Genomic DNA, 23,278 nt, shown 5'->3' with positions numbered 1-23,278 from the left:
TTCAACATTTTCCATTTCCTAGCTATTGTGAATAAAGTGGCAAGGAGAATGGCTAAGCAAGTGTCTGTGCAGAAGGATGTCCAGTCATTCGGGTATATGCTAAGGAGTTCACCAAGCACTCTTAATTTCATTTGAGACTCACGACTTTTGACAACACAGTCTCTTTTCTTCTAATCTTAATCATTGGGATTAATTCTTAAAGGACACATTATGCATTGGGCCATAATAGATATATGACAATGTCGCTATGAATAGGTGACAGTTTGTACATGGGTCCCAGGGACTTTAGAGAAGACAAAATGCAGAGAGCTGACACGGTGATGTCAAGAGAGTATTGTAGGCGATTAGATACAAGCACATTTATCTTCTGTTCAAGTCACAGAAGTCACTCAGGATTCCCAGCAGATTCAAGGTAAAACACTGATTCCTCACATACTATGTCTGCATGAGTAATGTCTCTAAAAGATCTTATCAAGCAGGAGAGTTGGAATATCATTCTCTCAATTATGTGATGCAAACACAGTTTGCCTAATTTTATTTTTCTGCTGAAAATGCCACCATAACCCCATGACTATGGGTGGGCACACTCTTCATAAAATGTATATAAAAACTTCATCTTTCATGGGTCTTGTTTGTTTGAAAAGTTCATGCCTGCTTTCCTCTTGAGATTTTAAAACAGGAATTATGTCTATGCAGCTCTGTCTTAATTTGAGATGCTTATAGATAGGAATATTTTATTTATATCAGTAAGCTATGTATCAGTTGCAAGACTGTGGTTTGTGTTAATTGTTTACTTTCTGAATTAATATTGAAGTCATTCTGCCTCAGCACTTGCATTCAAAAGGGAGCAAATGCTTGCCCTTATAGAAAGATTTCACTGAAGGCAAAACACAGTTTGCAAGCTAATAGTCTGTACCCTATGGTGTAACTTAGAGCAGGCCCTGGCTTAATGTCTAGAGAGCCAATGCAGATGTTAGGAAAAGCATCTGCTGCTCAGGAAAAGCATTTGAACTTGGGGAAAATTTGAGGTTCCTTGTCAATTAGTTCATTTGAGGCTATAGAACACTAGCTCCACCTGCTTACCCTTACACACACACAAAATCTAAGAATAAGAACTATGACACGATCTCAAAGAAAAATCAGAAAATAGGTTAAAAGAAGGCACTACTTCCTAAGTGACTTAGGAGGAAAAGGGGGAGTGCAATAAATAGACAATGCTTAAGAGATGTGGCAGACAACAGTGTGAATTTGTAGACGTGACTACCAGACTTAATAAATATAAGTCATCAGCGATTATGACAGTGCTACTTTATAGTGTGTTGCTGACAAGAGGATGAGAGAAAATCAATTTGAAGCACTGGATACTAGCAGTTCTTTAAGGACTTTGACCTCAAAGCAAGAGTTCCTAAGAAGTAAACAGTTATACATTAAGGAAAACCTCTTGCTGTTATCTCTAATTAGGAGTTTTAGAAAATAATATTTTATAACATTTTAACAATGAACTATGACACATTATTTGATGATAGGGTCAGAATTAGATTAAAGCTAATACCGCCTTTGGTGGACTGTCAACATATTATACAGAGGAAATTCTATGTTTTGTTTAATAAAACTAAACACTTAGGTAATTGGAATAAGGCAAGGACTAAATATCATCACAATGTGCAGGACAAATAAATTCAAGTAATAAAATATCTAGAGAATTCCATGTTTTCCTTAAGTTAACCCACTTTTCATGTAAGTGAAGGCTTTAGGTTTAGTTGAAAGACTGGATTCCATCAGAATTGTCTATTATCAAGTATTGCTATTGTTATTCATGAAATATTCATGTAACACCTACCATATGCCAGCAATTCTTCTAAACACAGGGAATATATTGTAAACAAAGTGACAATTTTCCTGTTCTTGAAAAGTTGTGAAGTGTCTGGGGAAAAGAGCAATCAAATAACAAATTTCAGGTGTAAGAGCACTATAGAAAGTTAGTTATTTCCCTACCTGGGAAACATGAACCTCACTAAGACATTAAGTAATGTTTACTTAATTTTAATTTTAGGTGCTCTTTCAAACAGCAATTTCATAACTATGTTTGCTTAAAAGTACCAGGGAGAAAAGGGGGGAGAGGCAGAAGAAGAAGAAGAAGAAGAAGAAGAAGAAGAAGAAGAGGAAGAGGAAGAGGAAGAGGAAGAGGAAGAGGAAGAGGAAGAGGAAGAGGAAGAGGAAGAGGAAGACCAGAATGGTGAAGGCGGGAGACAAAAATGGGGCCAGGGTTTCCGACTTGGAGACCAGTGAGGAGCAGTCCCTGGCCTGCCCATCAGCCATGCAAAGCCAATGACAGTGTCCTCCTAGTGCAGGGCCTGCTTAACGACCAAGTTTTTGCTCCTGTAGTCTTTCAGTACAAGACGAGATTTTTAATCCTGAAGGAAAATACAAGTGTTGCTCAAGTTTCATGCTTCCCATTCAAGTTCTTTCTTCTGTGAAGAACAAATATCAGCTATTCAGATTTCAAGATGGACTCATTTGTTGGTGTCTTCTCTTCCTCCCTTTCTGTCTGAATAATAGGCTGGCCAAATTGGGAGGTTAGCCAAGCCTGGTCAGAGGGTCCCATCCTCTTTCTCACATGCGTCCCCAGAGTTGAGGCTAGAATTGTTTCCAAAATAGTCTTGCCTTTGACAAACTCTTATTTATTGACATTTGCCAAAGCTTAGTCATAAAGAACTTGTTCACACTTGGTTCTCGGCTGTTACTGGCAGGACTGTAACAGTAGGGAGAAGACCGGAGAAGTGGACAAAGAGCTTTCTCAGCTGTGGGGACTGTGTCAGCATTACAGCAGTGCAGCCATTTGCCGCCGCCTCAGATATTTTTACACAAAAGGCACCACTGAATTAGTGAGGGCCCAGACTGGAATAATGAGGTTTAGAAGTTGTTGCTAGGCTCTTTTCTCCACCTACGCCAAGTGATCAGACCCAGAGCAGAATTGCTCTAAATCAGAATGGGTTATACATGATCTCTTTGTGTTTCTTCCATGGGGTGTCCAGAGCAGTTGTGGTGTGCTTTTGCGGTAGGGTCTAAATCACGTTGGCCAGACTGATGTCCCTGGAGGCCAGCCTCGGGACATTGATTCCATTTCATCCTCATGTGGGTGTGGGTTCATTGAGTCAATGGAGGAGAGAGTGTCAGTCTTTTCAATTTTTTTTTTTCCCATTGTGTTTGTCCCGTAACTTTTGGTTAAGTGTTTTGTTAGTGATGAGGCTCTCTGGATGTGTGTCAATTAGTTTTTAAGAGTAACAGAAGCACACCTGATTAAGTCACATGGAATTAGTAGTTCTACTAGCTTTAGAATTATTTGTGTCTCTGTTGTCTTGGGTCATACACTTTGTGAATCAGCTGTACTCCCTTTTTATAGGTGAGCTTTTGCGTGCTGAGCTCAGTTCATCACTAAATAAAGTTTTCTGAAGACAGAAAAGAAAAAAAGAAAATTTGTGTGAAACTAATACAGATGATTGACGGAAGAGGCCTAGGCTCTGTCAGTCTTAGCCACTATAAAGTTTGTTGTTACTGGCTATGCATGAAACAATAAATATACAAAAATATTTTAAGCTACACTTACTTTAAGCCTGGGCCTTTTGTCTGCTTCCTGATGTATTGTATGGTTCAAATGTATACATTGCAGCGTTATATAAATATACCTGGTACAGGAATGCTGAACCAGCAGAAATAATAAAATAATAATGTCAGTAAGAAATGATAAGTATTTTTGAATAAAAGTAATCAATAGACCTTAAAGTCCTATACCTAAAGTCAGAATTTAAGTTTTATCTGTATCAATAGCTTTGTGCTGTGTATTCTGCACTGAAGCCATTTATTATGACATTGAAGTTTTCTGAGTAGATTAAAAGCTGTGATAACTCCCAAAATTTATTGCTTTCTCCGAGAAAATCATTTATTCTCAAATAACAAAAGCATGGCTGAGCCTTCATCTAATATACATATATATTGTTTCTTCTTCAAATAGTTCTTGAGTTTAAAATAAAAATTTGAAGACAAATATTAGTATTTACATAAAGACAATTGAAGGAAATAACTTACTGAGCACAAAGGATTTGAAGAAAGAGTAAAAGTGAAGACGGAGAAGAAAATGATGCAAAATAAAAGCGTCAGTGAATGGGAAAGTAAAATGGATCAAGTTAGAAGTGGAAGACTCTAAAAGGTAATATAGTGAAAATGGCGTTCTTAAAGAAATGATCTTTTCTCTGTGATGTATTTGGCCTTCTAGCCATACAAGTTTCTTCTCATCTCTGCCACTTGTACCAAATGACTTTAGAACAATGGGAAACCTAACTGGAAAATTACTATTTTTTAGGTCAAAATTGGTCTGAAGGGCATTTCAAAGCCTTGTCAAGGGGCCCTGGCATAAAGCACCCATCCTTTTCTGCCGTCCTCAGAACAGTACTACCCTGTCAATTGCACAGCAATTCTAGAGGTCTCTCAGAATTTCTTAAAATACTTCAAAATCACTAGTCTCCTCCACATCCAATTGTTGTCATCTCATTTTAGACATATCTCTATGTTCACCAAATGAGAGAGTTAATTAAACGAAATCTGTAAATAAACCAATAGTACTTACAAATCTTTGTATGTGGTTCCACAGCTTCTATTACTGTTGTTGGGAATTGCACACAATGCTAAGTCATCTGTGATTAGTGGACAAGCCTGCAATAGGATGATTTCTGGGTTATAATTGTCTGATAGTCCTAAGAGTGCCCTGACAAAGACAGCAACTGGGTGCTGTCTTAATATCTCTTAGGAAACTGGAGGTTCACAGTTTATTATCAGTCATGATATTTTTCAGGTCTTACATTATCAAATGAAAAAAAAATTGTGAGAAATTTTGTCTAGTACACTAGAGAAAGTGACAGGGAAAGAGTCAGTGTTTAGAATAATTTCTGGAAATTTGAGATTTTATTCTGAATATGCTGATAACTCCAATTAATAGCTTTCCTACTTTAATAAGAAAACCACACAATTTTAAAGTGTTATCATCAATTAATCAAGTAATTCTCCACAGGTGAATTTCTATTAAAAATCCCACTAGCTGGAAAGCTCAAAGTCAACAGCTTCTGTCAGTATCCCAAAGATCTAGAGTATCACCGCCACCTAGTGGAAGCATTGAGCATTGACAAAATGGATGATTACCAAACTCTATGCAAATTTGGCATGCTCCCTAAAAGGCTATAATCTACTTTTGGAAAATTACAGCAATAATCGAAAACTTTAAGAGAAGAGGTGATGAATAACTCCAGGAAAACAAATAGAACTGATGCTCTTATGAGAAGTTGGTAGCATGTATAAGAGCTATATAGATTTTAAGGAAGACAGCAGCCCAACACTGAGAAAGGGAAGTGGATAAGGGACCTACAGCCAATCAAAGGCTACTTGCAATTGATAAATATTCGCGACGAAAAAATATGTTCAATGGACTGTCACTGGATGTGCCAAACACTCTAGGTCAGGCTCAAAGCCCAGGTTTAGCTGGCCAACACACAATGGATTTCGAGTTGTGTTTCTGTAGACTTTTGTGCTGGTTTTGTAATATTATCTTCTTTTGGGCTTTAATTTCGTGTTTTTGTGAGTTGTTGTGTGTATGTTGTTTGTTCTTTTTTTCATCTTTAGAGAGTTTTAGGTATATAGTTGAATGGGTGGGGTGATTAAGTATTTGAGACCAGTTGGGGTAGGGGACAGAACATGATCAAATATTGTATGAAAAAATTAATCCATCACAGTATATACCTTAACACATCAAGCGATATTTCAATGCATATGATTTTATGCAAACCATAGGATAAGAGGGTTGTGATTGTTTGCTGATACTAAAATGTATAAGTATTATATCAAGTATTCTTTACTATGTAAAGAGGAAAATAACTTTATTTTTGCTCTTGGTGTTTTTCTCCATTTGGTTTCCTATGGAATTATTGTAAAGTTCTCAAGAACATTTAGTCCAGGGAAGACACAAAAGTGCCTCAGCCCACCACCTCATTTCATTCCTTATCAATCCCCAGCTACTTTCTAAACACAGTTGTGCTGAAGAATAAAGGGTTTTGCTTATAGTCTTAAGATAGGTATGCAGTTACACATCTAGCTTCTTGGAGGAATGTGCAAGCAATAGTTTGTTAACCAGCATTCTCACTACACAAGGCTCAGAACTTAGGTGTTTAGCAAGCCATTGCCACGCATGTCCATACATACATGGTGTGAAATCTCTGTTTAAGAAATTTCATAAAATATGTTTTACAGAAGATGTTTGTTCTGTGCCTACGTGACTCATATGATGTTAATTATGTTAATATGACAAAGAATAAATAAAATGATGCTTTATATTTATTTCACAAGCAATTATTGTATTTGTCTGATATTAATATAAATCTCATGATTTCATAGCAATGATGTATTGTGAGGGAATTATAAAGATGACAGTTCTTATATTAACCTCTAATTATGTGACAATTTTGAAACTTTGTTTGATTGTGAAAACCTTTGCATGTTTTATTATATTATTATCTTATTTGTTTTGATAATATATTATGGTTCAAGGATTTTCATGTTAAATTTATTTTATTTTTCTTTTTAATTTTTTTTCTTATTTTACATATAGATCCCAGTTCCCTCTCCCTCCCTTCCTCCCTCCTTCTTTTCCTCCTATCCCATCTACCCTCACTACACAGGGAGGGTGATACCTTCCAGGAGGGGTCAACAAAATCTGTCAAGTCATTTGGAATAGGGACTAGGTCCTCCCTCCTCTCTCTAGGTAAAAGGAGTATCCCTCCATGGGGAATGTGCTCCCAAAGTACTTTTGTGCACCAGGGATACATCCTGGTTCCACTGTCTGTTGTCCCTTAGACTTCCCGGGCCTTCCAACTGAGACCCATGTTCAGGGGATCTGAATCAGTCCAATGCTGGGAAACCAGCATGATAAACTCTTTAGGAGTGTTTAATGTAACTTATTATTGGCAATTTTGTACTTAATATTCTTCCAATTTGACTCTTATTAGAATATTAGCTATGTTAATTATATGATAATTATAATAATGGATCCATCTGCATGATATATAACTATATACCAGCAATCTCATCTGCTAAACTGCAGCTGGGTAATACCATCTATCTACTGACTAAGAACCTTTATTTGAATCTCCATTTTGTACAAGATCAAGAACCATAAATTCTTAAAGTATGAGAGTTTTGTTCTCAGTTAAAATCAATTCCTGACAACTACATTCTCAACTCTTTGCATAATGTAGGCAACCCAAATAGAGTTCTCCTCAGTTGTGGAAGGTTGCCTCCTACTACACATCTAACCTGCTGCTGTCTTCTTGTACTTGGCTGCTTATCCATCCTTTGTTAGGAAAGACAAACAGATGAGGGCAATGAAAAGAAACCAGACTTGAATGCTTGTTCTTGAGATCACTTTTCTTGGATTTTATTGTTATGGCTCAGTTTCCAGATAATGGTCACAAAACACACACACACACACACACACACAGAGAGAGAGAGAGAGAGAGAGAGAGAGAGAGAGAGAGAGAGAGAGAGAGAGAGAGAGAGAGAGAGAGAGGCACACAAACACTCACTCATGCTTGTTCAGAAACATACATACTAAATGCACATTTCCATGCACACAGACAAATTTGATATTTCCAGTCACAATCATTCCTTCTCTCCTCACTTCACAATGAAGATCCTCAGCCTTTGCTCTTTAATGAATTACAGGACCAAATCTGCTATTTTCCTAAGGCTTCACACTCCTTTGCAAAATCTTGGTTTATTTTCTCATCCTTAGTAATGAAACTTAATAAGGATCAGGAGAAACAAACAGGCAGAATAGATGTTTATAGGGAGGAATAACGTACAACATAGACAGATGAACACCAGAAGCTTCCTGGTCCCAAGGATGCCTTTGGATGTTCTCCTGTCCTGGAGCTGCAATCAAGAAAGCTCCCAGAGCCCCTTCCTTAGACTTAGTTCCCCCAGGTAATGTCCGCCCCTGTCCCAACCCCCAATGGGCATGGTATGTGCCACAGGTGCATACAAAATGATTGATTATCTCACTACAGTTTAGCTTAAAGCTTGTCTTGCTGATGTCATATCAATAGGCAGATCAAATTCTCTTTGTGACTAACTTTGAATTTTAAAATTTAATTTTTTTAGATTTCACATGAGTAATACCTTTACATAATTTCAACTCCACATATTCCCCTTCAACTCCTTCATCAATGTAATCCCTCTCAACTTTTACTTTCCTTATTACTTATACATAAATACACATGTACATATATACATATATACATATATAATATTCATTTCTGAGTCCATCTACTCTCATATATGTACATATATGTGTGTTTTGTGTGTGTGTGTGTGTGTGTGTGTGTGTATGTGTGTGTGTGTGTGTGTGTGTGTGTGTGAGGGTTTAGGGATGACTTCAGGGAATGGATAACCTAGCAAGGGGCTCATTCATGGGAGGGCAGATCCTCATCTCAAAGCAATATAGCCTATTGCTGTTGCCTTTGGTTAAATCCAAGAACTTTAAGGTAACATCTTATTGCTAAAGATGCAACATTCTTTGGACATAGGGTTTAGAGAAACTGGGGAAGGACTATACAAGCTACCAAGGAAAAAAGTCATTAAAAGTCTTACTCAGCTATAAAGCTGATGGCACAATGATGGTAGTTTAATTTATGAGTAACCAATGCAACATCATTGGACTTACAACCACTCAATAACAGGGGATTCATGACTGATACTCTAATCCTACCCAGTTTCCTATGGCTTATTAGGTTATGGTCGCAAAAGGAGAACCTAAGAGTGCAACATTCATAAGACAACATAATTTGAAGTGCATTCTAAATGCATATCACTACATCCATGGGGAAGTGTAGCTTTCAGCCATCATCTATAAAACTTCTTTTTATGGCAGTTAAGAGTCCAACTCAGCAGCCACAACTGGCACAAATACAGAGAACCGATGAATAGGAGGTGCTCATTCCTGCTTGGTACCATCTTCAACACAACCTTCACATACTTGTTCAGGCAGCATTGTGGAAGAAGGAGTAATAGTGCTCCATGAAGCAGAAGACTAGGACTTCTGCTGAGAGATAATGTGTTGCATTTATGGCAGGGAGTAACACCCATGCAACCTTAGTTATATGGCCAACTAAACAAGATCTTCATAGTTAGAATCAAGTTACATCAATTTTAGGAGACTCCTCCCCTAGATCAAGAGCTAAATGCAAAGTGATTTCCAAATATTATTACCAAAACCACATTTCCTTTCTCTGGTCAAAACCGTATTCACAATATTTACAGTTCCTAATGCATAAATAACAGCTTGGACATCATTCATTCATTCATTCATTCACTTGACCAGAAAACAAATTGTTTATTCTAGTGAGTAAAGTACATAAGATCATATATATATATATATATATATATATATATATATATATATATATATATATATACCCACTCTAAAACTTCATGTCCCCTTCACCAAAATGGAGCCCAGAGAGTGTTTAATATGTCAACCACATTTCTGACTTGGTCTTTAAATATCAGCTCTCTTTCTGAACTGTTTTCTTAAAATATTTACAAAGAATTCTCTATCACTTTATGATGAAATGAAATCATTTAATCATTGTCTATTCATGACAATAATTTATCTCCTTATGTACTGTTTTCATACATTTTTAAACTTTTACCATCAAAGTATGATCAGTTGAGGGAGGAAAACTAAAGTCAGAATTGACTTCAGAAGTCAGTATTGACTTCAGGGTAATTAAACTTAGAGGGTAATTATACCAATAATATATGGAAATGGCAAAAGTTGGTTTTAACTATAAAAGATTTAATGGGTTAAAAGCTCTTCATTGATTCTGACATAGCTGAAAAGAGGTACATAAAAAAATAAATCAGTCTAGAGACAGACTTATTGCATCTTCCTCCAGGGTGTAGCCTTAGAAGTGTAGTCTTTACCTGTCATCAAGACAACTTCTTGAAAAGATACAGCCAACCATAATACAGAATTGAGGAAGCCAGTACCGATGGATACATCTACAAAATACTCCCTCACCTACTTTATTTTATTTATGTATGTATGTATGTATGTATGTATGTATGTATGTATTTATTTATTTATTTATATTGCAGAGGAGCAGTCAGAAAGACTATGAGGACTAAGGATCTGGTAGTTTGCTGTGAGGTTATATCTCTTAGAGACACCAGATGTCTCATCAAAGTGACTGCCCAAGCATGAGGCGAATAGGGATGACATCAACACCAATGAATGTGTCAGTATGCATGGAGGAAAACCAATGAGGCAAACAACTAAGAAGAGCTGGGAGTGTGAAGAGAGGTACATCAAAGGAAGAGCATGCTGATTGGCATCTCTGAAAATACACGTACAAATAACACAATATAGGCACAATGGGTTATGTTTAGGAATATATATATTAATAATAATAAATTTTAAAAAGAGACCAGAAGTGTTAATGTTATATGGAACTCTTTGGAGGGAGGAAAGCAATGGGAAAATGTTTTTATATTAAAATTTCAGAAATTAAAAACTAAAGAGTACATACTGCTTAAATATGGAGACAACCCTCTCTATACATGCTTGTTCCATTGAATTTCCACTTCTTCTAATCTTCCCTATCTACTCCTCCTTCTCCGCCTCTCTACCTCCTTCTCACCCCTATCTTTCTCCTCCTTTCATTATGAATAGCAGGCTGTTCTCTAATATATGGTAAATTCCTGCCTCTGCTTTCTGAATGATAAGGTACAAGCATGTAACACCACACCTGACTTCTGTTTTTGAGGTGGACTGAAGTATTCTTTCCTGTATATAAAGCAGTCATTAGAACTTGCTCATTTTTTTTTTCTCAAATGGTTGACATTTTAACTTATAAAACTTATTTTTTCATTACCTCCCTCTTGGACTAATATTTCTTTTAATTATTGAATCATTTAGTTCAATCAGCTTTTTGTGTCTTCTCTCCTCCCCCCCCCTCTCTCTCTTTGAACAAAAACTTTTCATCAATAGAATGATGCCCAATGTGGGGTCAGAATTTCCACCTAAAATGTGACAAAAACTTAGAAAGGGATTATTAACACAAAAGAACAGAAGCAAGAAAGTTAAGAAGACTTTCTAAGTTAAGAAGACTACTAAGAAGGTAGCAGACTTTTCTCCAGTGGGCTCTGTTTGTTAGAGGCAGACAAAGGGTCTCTGCTTAATTAAGAGAGGCTTCTTGACTCAGCCTCAGCAGTAAAACATGCATGACTCATCTAAGAGACCCTGCTACCAAACAGTTAAGTGGTGTTCATGAGCTGATGGCAAGCTTCTTAGTGGTAGCAATGATTGCATCTCCAAGCAGATCAGCATGCTGCATGGCAGATTTAGCTTTTATTCATATAGACAAAAAAGGTTTATGGCAGTGTGCTACAAGCTGCTTGAGGTAGCATAGACAAGAGTTGAGGCAGTGAACACATCTCCTAGTGCTTGCAGTAAACATACCCCCACCATCTTGGAAAGCCAGCAGCTAAAATGTCTGCTTTAATTTTAACTATGTTGTTAAGTTAAGAAGACTCATGTGGTCAGAAAAAGAGATATACAGTAGATAGAGATAAAAGGGGGATCTAAATGGTTTACAATGTGTCTAAAAATATATGTAGGGTTAGGGAGAAAAGAAAAGAGATAATGATCTTTAAAAAAGAGTGTTGGGAAATTCAAGTACTTGTGCCTCACAGTTCTCTTCCTCCCCATCCAGCTGTAGAACTCCTGTGCTTACAAGGTTGATCAAACAAGGTTGTTCTCAGACCTTTCCAGTGCGCAGTGCCTGTTCCTTAATCCCAGGTGTGGGTGGTGCATGACTTATATGCTTAGCCCATCCACTCATTTGGGTATATAAGCCCATTACTCTCTGTAATAAACAGCAGCTTCTTCTTTACATCTCGTGGTGGTTAAGTACTTCAATCCTGATGCCCTCCATCAGCTTGGTACTTTGGTCACTCTTCTGAGGCAATAGAGTAGCTGCATGTGTTGGTATACACCTTTAACCCCAGAATTTTGGAGGCAGAAGGAAGCAGATCTCTGTGATATCAAGGCCAGTCTAGTTTACAAAATGATTTCCAGGATAGCCAAAGTTGCACAGAGAAGCTCTGTTGTAAAAAAAATAAATGAATAGATAAATAAATAAATAAGTAAAAGTAAAAGAAGTATGGTATTAATATCCATATCAAGAATAAAAATATAGTCTGGATACTGTATGTTATTCTGATATCTTTACATTTTTTGATTGCCAAGGAAAGAGCAACAGCTGCCAACAGATATTTGATTATAAATGCTGCTGGATTAATCCAACCTATATACTTTTAAAATGCCTTGATCTCAAAATTCAAGTCGAAGTACATGCTACTTTCGTAAAAGTTTTGCTGTTGTTTTCACAGAAAATGAAAAGCTGTGGATTCCTTCCAGATTGATATGCTTTGATCAAGCAAGGCCCCCTGAAGTAGTGGCCCCAGGTGATCCAAATCCAAAATAACTGAAATGATTTAGTCTCAGACTACGATAGCCAGGATTTGGCCTGGTTTCTCTTTTTTCTCAGGATCTCCATGATACTGACAGCACCCCCAAATAGCAAAAAGCAGTTTGGAGAAAACAACAACCAAATTCCCAAATATTGTTTATAAATGTATTCTTTTTCATTTAAATGGGGTTGGTTATACATGGTTAATGATCACAGCCAATCTTTTTCTGAAGGAAAAAAGAAAGGGAACATGATAAAGAAATGAATACTTTGCATTGGTATGAATCTAGGTTTATTAATACAAATTTAAAGTCAATCTTGTTATATGTATATTTCTACTCTTCTTTATGTATTGTGTCTACACAGCTCAATTAAAATGTAATGCATGATTAAGTGAAGATTATAAATAGTCACCTAAGATAGTTAAGCTTTCTTGATGAACAGAGATATGTTTGAGATGGAAGATAATCTTCAAGCCTTTCAAAGACCTTCAGAATAGGACATTTAAAATTATTTATTAGGGCTTTTCTTGACAGTGAGACACAACTGTTCCTGGCAACACCAATTACTTCAGAGAGGAAGATGGGCATTGAAGAAACTCATTATCGAGTTTGCCTCAACATGGCAGAAAGAGACATTTAGACAAGAAATTGCTCTTGTTGAAACTGTTTGACTCTATGTTGTATAAAAGAAAAGTGGCTGCTAAATTTGCCAAAACAAGATGAGATAGACCTGCAGGGTCCCTGCTTCTTGGGAGAGTTTGCCAGACCTTAGTCCTCTGAAAAAACAAGAAGTGCTCTTGACCCCTGATCCACCTCTCCATCCCATCTGTATGTGGTTTTCTAAAGCAGAAATAAATGCAGTAAACATAATGCACATATGTTCTTTCCTCCACTGTTCTGTGTCATTCTAACACTTTATCTCATACATCTGCATAAACACACCTTGATAAGCTTGCTTGTTTACTCCATTTCATGAGAGCTATATCTAGTCAGTAAAACTTTTCTAAGGACACAGTGCCATTATGAAGCAAAGAAATATGATTTGAGTACCATATTCCAGCTCTAGGAATCCAACAAATTAGTATTATAATCTAGTGCTCATTATGAACACTTGCAAACTTTATTTCCCATGCTACCATTATTTGAAATTAAAAATTAAATAACAAGACTAAAACAAAAACAATGAATCCCTGGCAGTCTACAAGAATGACAACAAAGTGGTGATAATTTAAAATAAGCTCTCTAAAATTGCATGTGCAAACCAGGCATTTATAATTACGGTGCACATTTGAGAATAGCCGAATTTCAAAGCTGTACTGTGCTTAAATGCAAGATTACATTTGAAAGTGGCTTTGTATTATGTGCATTTACACAGTGACAATTAGTAACTATAACAGTGTACAATAATTCTAAGGCAACCACAGAGTTATCTCTTAGAAACAAAGCCACCAACCCAAGTCTTCAGCCACACACTGGTTTAGAACATAAAAGATAAGGAAACATGCTGACATATCTCACATTTGTTGTTCTCTCAAAATGAAAAGACAGAAAGGATGCTATATGAACTAAGGCCATGCTTTAAATCAACTGTTTTAACATTGGGATTTAAATTATACAAAGCAGCAAAGAAATGTTAGAGGAATGAAAATATGATTTAATTTAATAGCTAGCTGCCATGATTCATATTATTCATTAGTCCTGACAAGAGGTGTCAGAAAGTTACTCAAAATATGCCTGCATGGAAATAAACACCATTTACTTTATCTCACAATTTTGAGTATTCTTAAGTGCTCAATGTGTAGAATGTAATTCATACTTTAATTCTCATAACTATTCACGAGTGTGTGTATATATGTGTGACAATGGAAAGTGTATTCACAACCTTACACATGTCAGGCAAGAGCTGGACAAGCTAAGCCACATCCCGATCCCTGAACTAGGTTCTCACTACTGTCAGAAAGAATGAGATATTCTTTTTACTAAGCAATAAAGGAAAAAAAAAGATTTAAAATCTAAGGTCTATAATCTGGTTACAAAAATCTCAGTGGAAGAATTAATGACTCTCCATCTTGAGGGCAATGTTCATTTTTTGTGCCCATAAATTTTACAGTTCAAAAACAAAATTGCCAATCACTTATGAAATATAAAACCTTGACCAAAATTAATTTAGTGCAATAGCAGAGAAAATGGTTCTCACATGTAAACATTCTTACTGGATTCATTCAAATATAATAAGTTCAGTACAAGATGAAATGATTGCTTCAAAATTGTTTTGGAATTCAACTCCTTAAATGATTGTGGTCTATAGACAATTAGAATTTCTAAGGCAAAACACACAACAAAGTTAGAATTTAAAGGGCAAAACTTGGGAAAAATATATATTGTTAATGAAAGAACAAAACTTTATTGAATGAAATAAAATTTTGTAACTTCATGGTTTGGAGGTATTGACCCATAAAATGGAAAGATTCAGTTGTTATTTAGTTGGAATTAAGTAGAAAAAAGATAAAAGAATTGATTAGAAAGTAAAAATAGTAATTTTTTTCCTGCTTCCATTCCTAAAAGTTATAATTATTTAGACAGAAAAGGGATTTCCAAATACTTCATGGGTGTTGATGGAACTTGACAGCACTGTTCATGGTTGAAGTTAGATGGAACTTTTGAGAGGACATCATTATGTGGAGTTCCCATCTAGCTTTCTGTGTAAAGGCCACCACACTTCTTCAAAATCTATAGCCTACTCCAAGAATCCCAGCTGAAATCTCATACATTGTACCTTATGCCATATCAGAATTTCTTAAAATACTGACCACTGTAGTTTCCTAGATGCATCTGCTAAACACATACTTCATACAAGATAAACAAATCGTGTATTTTAAAATGAAAGCTATGTTAATATATATATTAAAGTAGTGAGTATTAAAAAATTTCCATTTTTTCGTATCAATTATACACTTTTTTATCAGATACACAATGTAATTGAAAAGAAATGAAAATCAAACTAACTTACACTAGGTTCTGGTTATTTATTGACTTCAAAGTAATCTCATCTAATTCTAGAAATGACTCTACACTATTATTATTGGTAATGAATGGTACCCACAGTTTAAAAAGCATGACTCACATTACTGTAACATATATATATATATATATATATATATATGTATATATATATATCATACTCATCTCACTCCATCTAAAATATGTTGACATATTTAAAATGCATTTGAAGATCTAGATGTTATGGGTATTACAATAAGATAGCATTAGCATAAATTGGGATCATTGAGTATTCTACAAGGTAAAAAGCTGAAAACTTTAAGACTTTCCTTTTTTCCAAGTTAATAGGAAACAACCATTTTTGGGAATTTAAAATGAGTGAGTAAATAAAATCATTAGTTTGTGTGCCCAATTTATACTTATTTATATCTTACAATTCATTGAGCTATAATTATGCACTATTATATGATGCAAATTAAAAATCATATTAAAACATCCTTTAAGTATCATGACCCTAAGTAAATGGCAATCATCTCTATGAACAGTTGATGAATGTTTTCTGTACTGAGATTGTCCACAAAATATGTTCTTCCTTGGTCAGTCTTAAATGTATATTAATAAATTTATATATTATGAAAAGAGTGTGTAGTACTGGTTTTTAAAATATGATTACATTCATACAAAATGACTACAACTAAGGAAATGAGCCTATTTGAGCAGTAAATTTTGAATGTTAAACATTGCATACATCTTTGTGAACTTTCAAGAATTAATAATTTATCACTTTTGTTTAAAAATTTTTGAGGTAATGGTATTATGGGAGGGATAGCTCGCTTAGCACTAAAGAGAATATACTGCTCCTGGAGAGGACCCAAGTTAGGACCCAAGTTTCCCCAACACAAGTCAGACACACCTATATTTTGTAACTGCAGCCCCAGGAGTGTCTGATGCCTTTGATCTCTAAAGGTACCTACATTCACATACACCTACATACATGTATATGAAATTTTAAAAGGTACACATACACACATACACACATATACCAAATATAAAAGTAAAAACCATTTCCAATTATTATTCATACTTCTTTATAAATTAGCATTTTTCTCCTCTGACATTGGTCATTATATCCCCCTGTAATATTTTAGTCCTTGCAGTAAATACATTACATTATCAAAGCTGAATTGTGTTCCTAGTTAAGCCATAAGATAAGTTTTTATATTCTTTAAATTTGGTCTGTTTCCATTATTAATGTTTTGAAATTTTTATCTATCCTACAATCTCTGATTTTAAACTGGGTTATTTATTTTATTTTGTTTTCTATGTATTATTTTACATGTAGATGCCAGTTCCCTCTCCCTCCCTCCCTCACTCCCTTCCCTCCCTTTTACCCTCTCTGCTCCTCACATGCACCCTGACCATACTCCTCTCCCATCCCACCACCCCAATTCCAATTCACATGTAGGACATGCCATCCAGGTGGGATTATGTAGATCTGACAGGTCAAATGAAACAGGGACAAGGACTTATCTCTCTAGGTTAATGCAGTATCCCTCCATGGGGGAATGTGTTCGCAAGGTTATTTTGTGCACCAGGGATACATCCTGGTTCCACTGTCTGAGATCCATTAGACTGCTCAGTCCTTCTAGCTGAGACCCATATTCAGGGGGACCTGAGTCAGTCCCATGCTAGATTCCCAGATATCACTCTGGGAGCCTGTTAGCTCCTCCTTGTTCCGATCAGCTGTCTCTATGTGTTTTGGGAACCTGGTTTGGCCTCTCCATCTGCATCTAGGTTCTAGTTCGACTCAGTGTTTTGGTATGGGTGCTTGCTTCTGTTTCCAACAGGTATTAGATGAGGGCTCCATGGATAAGTTAGTTATTGATGTCATTATCTGGGAAGGGCATTTATGGTAGCCTATCCACGGTTGTTCAACTTGTTAGTTGGCAGCAGTCTTGTAGGTCTCAAGACCTTTTTTGGGTTCAGCTTTCTTTTCAAACCAATATTGGCTCCCTTTTTTATGCTCTCTCTCTCTCCCCCTCTCTCTCTCTATGCTGTCTTCTATTCCTACTCTGAGTCAATCTTCCCAGTCGCACATGTTTTCCTCCCCTCCCCCTCTTTTTATGCTACTTCTCTTTCCATTCACTCCCCCCCCACTTCCCCTGTGCTATGGGGGTCTTGTTCCATCCCCTTTCTATGAGGGACTTTATATGAATCTCTTAGAATACACCTTGTATCCTAGTTCCTCTGGTGGTGTGAATTATAGGCTGGCAATTCTTTGCTCTAGGTCTAAAATACATATATAAGCGAGTACATACCATGTTCCTCTTTTTGTGATGGGATTAACTCATTTAGGATGGTTTCTTCAAATGCCATCCACTTTCCTGCGAATTTCAAGATCCCATTATTATTATTATTATTATTTTTTTTTTTGGCAGAGAAGTATTCCATTATGTAGATGTGCCACATCTTCTTTATCCATTCTTCAATTGAGGGGCATCTAGGTTGCTTCCAGGTTCTTGCTATGACAAATAATGCTGCTATGAACTGAGTTGAACAGATGACTTTGTTGCATGATGTGGATCATTTGGGTATATGCCTAAGAGGGGGATTGCCAAGTCCTGTGGTAAACTAATTCTCATTTTCCTGAGGAACCACCATACTGATCTCCAAAATGGCTGTATGAGTTTGCACTCCCACCAACAGTGGAGTAGAGTTCCCATTTCTCCACATCTTCTCCAGCATGAGTTGTCATTGGTGTTTCTAATTTTAGCCTTTCTGGCAGGAGTAAGATGGCATCTCAAAGTTGTTTTGTTTTGCATTTCCCTGATAGCTAAGGATGTTGAGCACTTGACGTGTCTTCTAGCCTTTTTGATTTCCTCTATTGAGAGTTCTCTCTTCATTTCTGTACCCAATGTTTTAATAGGGTTACTTGGTGTTTTGTTGACTAGTTTCTTGAGTTCTTTGTATATTTTGGAGATTAGCCCTCTGTAAAATGTAGGATCGGTGAAAATCTTTTTCCAATCTGTGGGCTGACACTTGGTCTTGTCAACTGTGTTCTTTGCCTTACAGAAGCTTCTCAGTTTGAGGAGGTCCCATTAATTGTCGATCTCAGTGTCTGTGCTATGGAGGTATGTTCAGTAAGCAGTCTCATGTACCAATTAGTTCAAGGGTACCCCCAACTTTCTCTTCTAAGAGGTTCAATGTGTCTGGATTTAGGTTGAGGTCTTTGATCCATTTGAACTTGAGTTTTGTGCATGACGATAGACATGGGTCTATCTGCAGTCTTCTATACACCATCATCCAGTTGTGCCAGCACCATTTGTTATTTGTTGAAGATGCTTCCCTTCTTTCATTGTATACTTTTAGCTGTTTTGTTAAAAATAAGGTGTTCTTAGGTCTGTGGATTAATATCAGGATTTTTTTTTCAATTCCATTGGTCTATCTATTTTTGTGCCAATACTAGGCTGTTTTCAGGACTATAACTCTATAGTAGAATTTCAAGTTGGGAATGGTGATGCCTCCTGCAGTTCTATTATTGTACATAGTTGTTTTAGCTATTCTGGGTCTTTCCTTTTTCCATATAAAATTGATTATTATCCTTTCAAGGTCAGTGAAGTATTGTGCTGGGATTTTGATGGGGATTGCATTGAATCTGTAGATTGCTTTTGGTAAGATTGCCATTTTTACTATGTTTATCCTAACTATCCAAGTGCATGGGAGATCTTTCCATTTCCTGTTGTTTTAATTTCTTTCTTTAAACACAAAGTTCTTGATATATAGGTCTTTTGTTTGTTAAGTGTTTTCCCAAGATATTTTTATGTTGTTTGTGGTTAATGTAAAGGTTGATGATTCTCTGAATTCTTTCTCTGCTTCTTTGTGATCTGTATATAATAGGGCTAATGATTTTTTTGAGTTTATCTTGTATCTCACTAGTTTGCAGAATGTGTTTATCAGCTACAGGTGTCCTCTGGTAGAGTTTTCTGGTCATTTATGCTTCATGTAAACTATCATATCATCTGAAAATAGTGACAATTTGACTTCTTCCTTTCCAATTTTAGCCCCTTGGTATCCTTTTGTTTTCTTATTACTTTAGCTAGAACATCAAGTACAATATTGAAGAGATAGGAAAAGAAAGGGCATCCTTGTCTTGTTCCTCATTATAGAGGAATTGCCTTAAGTTTCTTTCCAATCAGTTTGATATTGGCTGTTGGTTTAATGTATATTGTTTTTATTGTGCTTAGGTATGTTCCTATTATCCCCGATCTCTCTAAGACGTTTATCATGAAAGTGTATTGAATTTTGTCTAAGGCTTTTTGGCATCTAGTGAGATGATCATTTTTTTTTTCTTTTTCAATTTTTTTTATATGGTAGATCACATTGATAGATTTTTGTATGTTGAACCATCCCTGTATCCCAAGGATGAAGCCTACTTCGTCATGGTGAATGATGTCTCTAATGTGTTGTTGGATTTGGTTTGCCAGTATTTTATTATTTTTGCATAAATGTTCATGATGGATATTGGTCTGTAGTTTTCTTTTTGACTTATATCTTGTCTGGCTTGGGTACCAAGGTAATTGTGGCCTTGTTAAAAGGAGTTTGGTAATGAACCTTCTGCTTCTGTTGTTTGGAACAATGTGAGAAGTATTGGTATTGGCTGTGCCTTGAATTTCTGATAGAAATCTGCACTGAATCCATCAGGCCCTAGGTTTTTTTGTTCTTTTTTTTTTTGGTGGGTGGCTTTTAATGAGTGTCTCTATTTCATTGGGGGTTATAGGTCTTTTTAAGTTGCTTATTTGTTCTATTCTTGACTTAATTTTGATAAGTGATAGATATCCAGAAATTTTTTCATTTCCTTTGTATTTTCTAATTTTGTGTGGTACAGGATTTCAAAGAATGACCTGAAAATTGTTTGGATTTCCTCAGTGTCCATAGTTATATCCTCCTTTTCTGATTTTCTTAATTCGCATGTTCTCTCTCTGCATAAAGTTTTGTCTATCTTGTTTATTTTCTTGAAAAAAAAACGTTTTCTTGCATTGAATTTTTGTATTGTTTTCCTGGTTTCTACTTTATGGATTTTAGCCCTAAGTTTGATTATTTCCTGGCTTCTACTCCTCCTGGGTAAGTTTGCTTCTTTTTGTTCTAAGTCTTTCAGTTGTGCTGTTAATTCTTTAAAGTGGCTATCCTCTGTTTCCTTCATATGGGCACTTAGTGCAATGAACTTCCCTTGTAGCACTGCTTTCAAGGTGTCCCATAAGTTCAGGTATGATGTGTCCTCATTCTCATTGAATTTTAGGAAGTCCTTCATTGTTTTCTTTATTTCTTTTTTGACCACAATTGTGCATTGTTGAATTTCCATGAATTTGTAGGGATTCTGCTATTTTTGTTGTTGTTGAATTCCAACTTTAAAGCATGGTGGTCTGCTAAGATACAAGGGACTATTCCATTTTTTTTTTTTTCTGTTGAGGTTTGTTATTTCACCTAGCAGGTGGTCGATTTTAGAGAAAGTTCTAGGTGAATCAGAGAAACAGTTACATTCTTTTGTGTTTAGATGGAAACCCTATTGAGACATAACTTCTGTTAGTTCTTCTGTTTCTTGTTAAGTTTCTGACTGTTGGTCCTGACTAGCAGTGAGAGTGTGGTGTTGAAGTCCCTTATTGTAAGTGTGTGACATTTTATGAGTGCTTTAAATTTTAGTAGTGTTTCTTTTACACATATGGGTGCCTTTGTATTTGTGGCATAGATGCTCAGAAATGAGACTTTGTGCTGATGGCTTTCTCCTGTGACTAATACGATATGACCGTCTTCATCTCTTTTGATTGATTTTGATTTGAATTCGAACTTGTTAGATATTAGGATAGCCACACCTGCTTGATTCTTGGGTACATTTGATTGGAAGATCTTTTCCCAACCCTTTATCCTGAGGTAATGTCTGTCTTTGAAGCTTAGATGTGTTTCTTGCATGCAGCAGAAGGATAGATTCTGTCTTCCTATCGATTCTGTTAACCTGTGTCTTTTTATAGTCAAGTTAAGACAATTAATGTTGAGGGAATGTTGACTGTTAATGCTTTTTGTTTCAGTTTTGTTGGTGGTGGTAGTATTGTGAATATATTATTTGCCCTGCATTAACCTTGGGTTATGGTCAAGTGGGATTATCTATTGTCTATGTCTTTGTGAATGCAGTTAACTTCCTTGGGTTGGACTTTTCCTTTCATAACTTTCTGTAGAGCTGGATTTGTAGATATGTATTGTGAAAATCTAGCTTTTTCATTGAATATCTTGTTTTCTCAGTTTACATTGATTGAGAGTTTTGCTGGATATAGCAGCCTGGGCTAGCATCCATATTCTCTTAGTACTTGTAGAACGTCTACCCAGGACTTTCTGGCCTTGAGAGTTTCTTCTCCCTCAGCACTGTCCATTTTAACTTTGGAGACAGAATTTCTTCCTGTCTTGATGCTGAATATGTAGGTTAGGCTGAGTGCTAGTGAGTCTCAGAGATCTACCTTTCTGTGTTCTCTGGTCTGTGATGGAAAGTGTTTAGCACCATGCATGGCATTTTCACAGGGACACTGGTTATATGACCAGGAGCCTCATACTTGTATGTACTTGTATAATTGAGTTATCCCATATCACTCCATTGAGTTTTTTCTACAATTACTATTCAAAACTTTGCTTCATAAGAACATGGAAGATGTTTATGCAAAGGAATTTTGACAAATTCAACTTAGTAGTTTCGTTGAGCCAAGACTAATTTAAAACTGAGCAACCAATAGTATCAACAGGTTCAGAGTCCCCAGCCCAATAGTGGAAGGACCAAAATTTACTGGTTAAACAGAATTAAAGGAGAGAAAAAATAGTTGATTGTTCACAACTAGGCTGCAATGTTACTCAGACAAAGATTGGGAGTCAGTTGTTTTGTTTAAGTGAATCACAGTTGGTCATATTTGAGTGGAACACTGATGCCTGACATAGTCTTAAGCTTGTCTTTAGTTTATTTATATATAAAGTTAGGTTTTATGTAGAATGTAGATTTTTAAAAACTTCCCTGATTTTAACTAGCTCTAAATATTAATAGAAATTTAGGAAATATAATTTTAAATTACATTACATTTACATTAAAATTGCTGGAGAGTATTATACTCTGAAGCTCACAACTAATGTTGGGGAGGGGCTTCTTCGTCATGGCCTCTGTAATCATATTAAAGTTGAAAGACTTTATTTATTATTAAAGAACCTATAATATAGACTTTTATGTCAATTGTTAGATTTATTTATTACTGAGAGACTAAGCTATTTTCTACTTTGTACATTAAAATAATAGCTAGATATAACTGTGGGTTTTTTTTTTTTTTGTTTTTGGTTATTTGATGTGCTATGTATGTTTGTCATCATTTAGGGGGAATATAAGATAAAAAGCAGTATTACCTTTAAATATTTTACAATGATACGGACATTGGTATTTTGGTACAAATGTAAAGTTGTTTTTGTTGTACTGAATATATGTTTCTACTCTTGTTTAAGGTATTGCACTTATGCATCTCATTAAAAAAATGATTGTGCTTTCCTCTCATCCCCTTCTCTTTCTCCTAGTTCCCTCTCTACTCACTGTCCCCTGAACTCCCCATGCTCTGAATATATTTTTTTATTTAATGTATTAATTTACATGTTGATCCCAGTTCCATCTCCCTTCCTCCCTTCCTC

This window comes from Phodopus roborovskii, unplaced genomic scaffold (assembly GCF_943737965.1).
Source record: "Phodopus roborovskii unplaced genomic scaffold, PHOROB, whole genome shotgun sequence".
Lineage (NCBI taxonomy): Eukaryota > Metazoa > Chordata > Mammalia > Rodentia > Cricetidae > Phodopus > Phodopus roborovskii.
Note: the sequence above shows the minus strand (reverse complement) of the source record.